Genomic DNA, 7935 nt, shown 5'->3' on the forward strand with positions numbered 1-7935 from the left:
AAAGATGGCGGCAGACTTTTTAGCAGGGCCTGTTGCGACTGGACAAGGGGGAATGGCTTTAAACTAAAGGGGGGTAGATTTAGACTAGATAGAAGGAAGAAATTTTTTACGCTGAGGGTGGTGAGACACTGGCACAGGTTGCCCAGAGAGGTGGTGATGCCCCATCCCTGGAAACATTCCAGGTCAGGTTGGACAGGGCTCTGAGCAACCTGATGTAGTTGAAGATGTCCCTGCCCACGGCAGGGGGGGTGGACTAGATGGCCTTTAGAGGTCCCTTCCCAACCAAACTATTCTATGATTCTATAAGCACCGATACAGAAGTATCACTACCTGCTGTGCAACAAGGTCTGCGTTACAGTGGAACAGTCACCTTAATATTAATTAAATGCATTTCTTGATCATTAGGTAGTAGGCGAACATTCCTTCCCTCTACATTAACTCTTCTTCAGTTCCTGAAGTTACATTCAGAGGAAAAGCTGTGGTGCAGATGCAGCAGTAGCACCGAACTTGTGCAACACAAATCAAACACCCTGCTCCACCCAGAGCTTCCTCTCTGACCTCAGGCACATCCCTCAGCTGCCAGGGGACTCACGTACCTACCCTCCACAGAACTCCAAGGCATCCTCCTCAACACACAGCACCATGGGGATAAACACTTTTCATTAAAACAAAAAGTTGTCAAGTGCTTATGTACAGTGATCATGTAACAAATGACAGAAATACTGACACTCAAATCCTTCCCTGAAAAGTAAGAGGGTTTTTTTATGCTATTTCAAGATTGCCAGGCAAAAATATCTGCGTAAGAATAGATTCAGTTGTGGCCTGGCCTACAAAACTCGATGGCATAAACATTGAAAGGAACACACCAAGGCTGTCTCATCCATAGAAAGTTCAACAGTAAAACTAGGATGAGTGCTTTACAAATACGGTATTCTTAACGAAGCACTGAAAACTTTCAAACAACTATTCCTGATCTGCTGGCCACTATCTCCCAGCAACACAACAAGTGAACTTTAGCCAAGATACTAATTATAAACCACTCTAGTACTAGCTCAGAAAATAGTCAAAACATTTTATTTGTGATTCAGCTTGGGACAAGATTCCCTATTTTAAACGTCTTTCCTATCTGGCTGTCTGCTCTTTCCCTGTATTATTTTGGGAGATTGATGTGGAAATACAAAAATCATTCCTTAATGGTGAGTCACTTGCAGAATGGTCTCATTACAATGATTTTCGTGATGTTGTATTATATCATCATTGTTAGTTCTATGAGAGAACAGTCTTTCACGTCAAGTATTAAAAAAAGGAGATATAACTGACCAAAGCAGGAGCCGAATGACTCCCATCAGGAAGGCTGCCATAGCAAAGTATTTCTTGTCAATTTGCGAAGATAATCCCTACCTTACTTTTCCATCCAAGTATTTTGGATAAAATTTGATTTATTGAAATCTTTCCAGTAAAAATAGGATTATACATCTTTTAGGTTTTGTATGTGTATACAACACACAACATTCTGTTATCATGTAATTTGACAAGTTTAGGCAAATTTCATTTGAATTATTCTGCTTGCTTTTGCTAGGTTCAAACAACTCAGAGATGCCCAAACTAGAAGGACAACTTTAATGTTTCCTTTCCTGTTGCCCAGTCTCTTATACAGGTAATGATTAACTATTGCTATGACAGAGCAATTGGCTGATATATTTAACTACCTTTTTCTGTACAGCTCATAACACATTTAGCTTACCTAAAGCTTACCTGGTAAAATAAAGATACAGCATATCCTGTAATCATACACATATATGGATGTATTTGAAAGTTAATTTCTTTTTTCCCCCTACAGAACTTTGGCAGTGTCTGTTATTTAAAGGAATCAGAACTGCATTTCAGAAATCTTTTACATGCATTATACCTTAGACACTCTTTTCTTGTGCAATTTAATCTGTACCTACAGGTTTGTTTGGTTTGTGGAAGGTTTTTTTAATGCTTCCAAGAAACTCGTCTCAGCAAAAAGAATTTAGGGTAAACCTCTTTCTAAATTTTGCATTTTGTTCTGTAGACACTATATATATATATATGCGCACTAACTCACCAGAATAGCAACTGAAAACTTAAAAACCTTAATACAGGTGTTTCAAAATCATTCTGCAAGCATAATACAAGCAATCCTCAGCACAACCGATACATTTCAGTAGACAACAAGGCCCCATTTCCACTTCAGGGTAGAAAACAGAAAAACAGCTCAAGTGTATTGCTAACTAAACAAAATTAACTTCAACATATTGCTTCCTTATAGCATTTTACCAGTCCCTCTGAAATACTTAAAAGTTCCTTTTTACACAGGATGCATCTTCAGATGAGGACGCTAAACTTTATTAAACTTAAAGCAAAAAGGGGAAACAATTGTACTAAGTCAGGTGAGACTGCTAACCAAACCAAAATATAAAAAGAAGTAGCTCTCCAATGTGATTACCCAGACATTTCACTACATTTCACAGATGGCTGGTGGTTTCATTTGGCACATGACAGAAACAAAATAGCAATGCTAAGTAATTTGCCCAAAGTTATCTAAGCAGATTTTTTTTTTTTAGGACTATGGTTTTCTCAGCTAGGAGGAAGGGTTGGTGAAGACAGACAGCAAAGTAACTCCTCTTTTTAATAAACGGCATTTTAGGTCTCCTGGCTCCCAATATGCTATCAGAACAACAGAAATAGTATTCCCTTAATAGTATAAGAAAAGAAAGTGAAACAAAAAGCAAAAGAAAAGAATAATCAATTTAGTAGCAAGTGAAGGTGCTGCTAATTTCTCATTGTACTGGACAAGCAAAAAATACCTCCAACTGAGACTTCTTATTTCTTTTAACAGGTTGTCTCTGTGCTTCTTTGGCCAGATACAGAAGTAATAACACCAAATAAAACAGTTTGTTGTTGTTGTTTTTTTAATTACCATGTTGACACGCTTGAGACTCAGTGGAAGATGCAACCGATGACAACTGAAGCAAACTCCAGAATAAGAGAGGAGATCCTTTTTTAAACAGCATTTTGTTTCAGAAGCAAATACTAAGTGCATAAATCAAAGCACATGCAAATATGTATGAATGCAATTCCTCAAAGACTTCATCCACACAGTACAAATGGAGTGACAAGGGCAGATGAACAGAACTAATGGGACTGATCACGCCACTGGTTTGTAACCACAAGCAAACAAAAATAATTAGACAAGAAAGATTTGTCAAACGCTAAAGAATTTGGGGGAAGGTTCCTACACTTTTCCTGATCCTTACAACACTTGTGATACTAATTTATGCTCCAGTTGCTCTCACAGTTTCGAGATTTATTCTAGCCTGCATCCACTAAAAACTTAGCACTTTGCCACTGACGTCAGCAAATGCAGGGTCAGACCCTAAATAGTTAATATAAAGTAATATATGTTTTTGATCAGGCAATCTAAAGGCAAATATTGCAAGACCAAACTTAATTTTATTTTGGATTGCAACTTCTTCCATGTTTATTCAACCTTTCACATCACAAAGCTAAACAAAGCTTTATTGAAATTGACCTTTGATAACCAAACTCGATTCTAAATATAAATTTAAGTCATGCTGAAACACCAGATTTTCAATCAGTTGCCTATTAATGGAAGCACACCCCTTCAATAAATTTATATTTAGAATCGAGTTTGGTTAAGTCATGCTGAAACACCAGATTTTCAATCAGTTGCCTATTAATGGAAGCACACCCCTTCAACAGAAACCAAGATTGATACAGAAGTGTCTTTTGTAGATACCCCTAGTTTCAATTTACAAAATGTTTTGCAGTAGCTCATTACATATTTCAGTCCAACAATTACAACTCTTTCAAGACAGCATATATACTGAAGCGATCCTTTGTTTCCTATATAAAAGCTACTGTAGTCATCAACAGCTGCAAAGACAGAAGATGACACAAGCAGGAACAGACTGGCAAACTTTGTCCTATAGTTATAGCACTGTATGTTTAATCTTAGCAAAGTTTTTGTTCATTGTAGCTTAATGTCATTCGGCATTTTCCATTAAATAGGATCTCTGTCAGCTCGCTCTCTTAGAAGAGACACTTGGATATTAATCTTACCATTTACAGGGTGAGAAAATAGACACAGATGCCACATTTCAGAGGGCTATAATAAAATCAGCTGTTTTACTGTCTCAAAGTCTGGAAACAAGAAGTCTCATCACAAACATAAGATAAATATAGCTCAAAACTTTTTTTTTTTTTAGAAAACGATCCTGCTTCTGAATTTTGGATTTCATAATTTAAAAGTCTTTTTAGTAGTAAGACAGGTCACATTTCATCTATTTTAAAAGAAACTTTACAAATATGGAAGTCATTGTTTCTATAATTAGTTGCTTCTAAGTGGCAGATACTTCAGGAATGGTAAATATGCAGTCCAGCTGGAAACACCAGCAGCAGGCCATTTAACAAAGCACAAAATTTAATCCTCCCTATTTAGATTAAACATAATAATTTCACTGCAACACTTAAAGCAAATACACTATGAAGTTAGTCTTTCCCTTTTCCCTCAGCTCACAATAAGGGAACCATGCATACTTCTCTTCCCTTTCACAGAAGAAAGTACCATGCTCAGAATATAACAAAGCTAAGTACTACAATTTTCTCATATATGTAGAAAATGAGCAAGTGGCACAACACGATAAGTTGGCACGTTTAAACTCAACACCAGAATATTCTAGAAAAAAGGGGGAAAAATAAAATTCAGTATTTACAGTTACAAAGCTTGTCCAAAGATAAAGCTACCAACAGGATCCTCTTCACTTATCTAGTTTACAGCATTTAACAGTACATACAAACTTCTAAACTCACACTATCAATGTGAAGCAGTAATATTTGAGTGCTCTGTAGCCTACGTACTAAAAGTATTAACACAAACCATTCATGTAAATCAGCTTCTTCATCTCCACAAACTAGTAAATGATAAATAAATTTGTGATCAAAAAGTTAAAATGTTCATATATCATATCAATAACATAGAATTCACTGGAGAACTTATTCTACAGTAAGATAATACAAAACTCTCACAAAACCCAAATTCTTCTGCACTTTCAAGGTTCAAGAGAAAGTAACATGCAAAACACGGCACAGGAAAACTGATCTTCTCCAGTTTGCCTCAGTTGAAAATTCTGTCATGGGTAAGAAACACTGAAGGAAATTGGATAGGATAAAGAGCACAAAACGTTGATCCAGATCTACTTCTATGGCACGCATATCATCAAGCCAACTGTTGAACGGTCAAGAATAGTAGAGGCAAGCAGAACGGGCTGTCTTTAAGCAATACTAATACAAACACAGGTCACTGATTTTGCAACTTCACCTGATTTCTCAACTGCACTAATGGAACCAAATGTCTTAATCATAGGGCAAGACAAATGCATAACACTGAGAAAAATCAAAGCACAGCAGTACCTTCGAGAGGGGAAGTTGTTTCTCTTTAGTTTTCTACCACAATCAGCTTTAACAGAAAGAGCGCCAGACGTCACATGCTGAGTTTTATCTCTTGTAGGAAAATAACCTACACTTAACTGCTGAAAGCCATACACTTTTTAAATGGGAACAGTTCCAGTTCTGGCATAGACAGAAGTAAACTTCCATGCCCGCTACAAAAATCACAACACATCCCATCATAAAATAACTGTTTTTAAGCAGCTTTATTATGTTTTCTTCTATGTCAGCTGCCAAAATATCACTGAGCATATTATACCAAGCAAAGTCATACGAGAATTTAGGTAACAGAAACCTACCTGAAGGGCAATCTACAAGTGACATCTTTTTGTCATTTAGGTGTCCAAATGTTCTTGCTGCATGACATCTCGTACTGATTTACTGAGCCAACACCACAAAACTCTGTTCAATACATTCCCCATCAAAAGCATTTGCAATCCCCCTTTACTCTTGAACTACTATACTTCAACATAGTACAATATTCCTACTCCCTCATATTCTAATTCCACAGTAGTTATTCCTCTCAGCATGTACAGTTACCATACTGTGGCTGAGAGAGTATTCTGAGGGAAAGGGGAGAAGAGGTTAAGTGCTGTTAACACACATCTGCATGCTTTAATATTATCAAATGCCATGCAATACAGGTGCAGAAAGGAGGCCAAACCAAAGAAAAGATGGAACGGCACCCAAAACTGATGCAACCTTACTAAACGCTTACACTGGCAAAGGAGATTACATTCTTACAGCACAAAAGGTTCAAACCCAAAGCATTCAGGGATCTCCTAATCAAGATGCTACTGTATAATGAGAAGACAAAAGCAACAAGATAGTTGAATCATTTTAGAAACTCATCAGGTATTAATTATTTGTCTGCCTAGAAGCCTTACTAGTGGATAAGGAACCAACAGGACTAGATATGCTGCAAACAGAATAAGCAAGAACATGGTTCCTGCTTCAAAGAGCTTAACTGCACCTGCAAGTTGAAATATTGCACTTCGTTAAGATAATCACACAGGCAGAGTCAACACTTTACACTGTGAACTCCACAATGATTCTCAGTTTTCATGAGCAACAAATAGAAAGAGAATGGTTTGATAGGGGCATGCATGTGAACCTCCGGTAACAAAGAGCTCAAGCAACAAGGAATAAATATTTCACAAGCGTACCGCAGTACTAACTACAGATGAACCAAAGGTGGTGGTGGTGGGGAAACCCACAGCAAAAGCCAAGGTTTTAAAGCAAACGTACAACAGACTAGGCTAATGTAAATTTTACAGAATAAGATCAGGTGAAGGCATGTAAGGCAAGTACATGAAGGCATGTAAGAAAGCATGAAAAAAGTGAATTTAAAATCATTATCACACCAGAAAGCCTAGTAAGAAAGACACAGTGGGAGCCACACTGTAATAAGATACACTGTTCACTAACTTCCTTAGACATATGTACAAAATGAAAAGCAATATATCTTTACAGAGTGCATTATTACTCAGTATCTACTTTGCTACAGGAGCTTGTATTATTTTATTGATCAACCCTACTATTAGAACTCCTGGAGATGCCAAAGCTGAAAACTACAAAAAAAAAAAAAAAGCAGTAATCCATGAATTTTCAACACTTTCTGCTGAAACAGAAACTTAAAAAGTAAGACCAGGTTGTTATGGATGGTAACATTCACTTCAGGTATATCTTTTAGAACTACCTCCTGATGATGAAAGATTTTATTGCATATACGTAACAAATCATATGAACTCTTAAGTCCCAGCTTAAGCTTTTTCATACCTACAGTTTGAAAGGTCTTAGGAATAATGCAAACTGATTACCTTGACAAAGCCAAGTTAAGTATTTGAAGGAAAAAAAAAAAAAAATGGTGACTTGTAGAATTAGTGAGCTATACCCACGCAGCTAACCAGCTGAGACCATCAGCTATGCCCTAATACTGAAAACTTCAACCTGAACCCGATATTTACAGCATTTCAACAAGAGCGACACGTCTCTCACGTTGCAAAGTTCTCAAAAAGCCTGTAAAAGCCTCTTCTAGTGACCAGGCAGGTCTAAATTAAATGTCACTAACTGCAGTTATTCCCTAAGCTTGAAACAAAGCCCGAAGGAACCGGAGGGAGAAGGCCAAAACGGAGCTCCACATCCCCCCGCGAATACCGAGGGGAGATGCTCACGGCTTTCCCGTTCCCCCAGACAGACCAAGCCCGGGCTCCGCCGAGGCTGGGGACGGGCACGGCCTGACGCCTCTCGCAGGAGGCCGGCGCCCAGCCTCCCGCCCGGAGTGAGGGGACGGCGGCCGCGTTAGCAGCCCGGCAAACACACGCCGAGCTCCCGCTTCCAGCCTTGAAAACGCCCCGTCTGAAGCCTCCCGGGGGGACCTTTCTTCGGCGGGGAGGCAGGGCAGCCCCCCCTCACGACCGGTCCCCCTCCTCCCCGCAAGCC

General features: G+C 38.5%; 1 protein-coding gene across 1 annotated transcript in view; it reads right to left on the bottom strand.

The window, feature by feature from the left end:
- SECISBP2L (SECIS binding protein 2 like) overlaps positions 1 to 6382 on the bottom strand; it is a 26863-nt gene extending 20481 nt beyond the window's left edge. The window contains exon 1 of the mRNA XM_009276496.2: positions 6201 to 6382. The gene's annotated coding sequence lies outside the window, so the exon portion shown is untranslated. The remainder of the gene's footprint in view (positions 1 to 6200) is intronic.
- Positions 6383 to 7935: the final 1553 nt, after the last annotated feature.

This window comes from Aptenodytes forsteri, unplaced genomic scaffold (assembly GCF_000699145.1).
Source record: "Aptenodytes forsteri isolate BGI_AS27 unplaced genomic scaffold, ASM69914v1 Scaffold1, whole genome shotgun sequence".
NCBI classification, from domain to species: Eukaryota; Metazoa; Chordata; class Aves; order Sphenisciformes; family Spheniscidae; genus Aptenodytes; species Aptenodytes forsteri.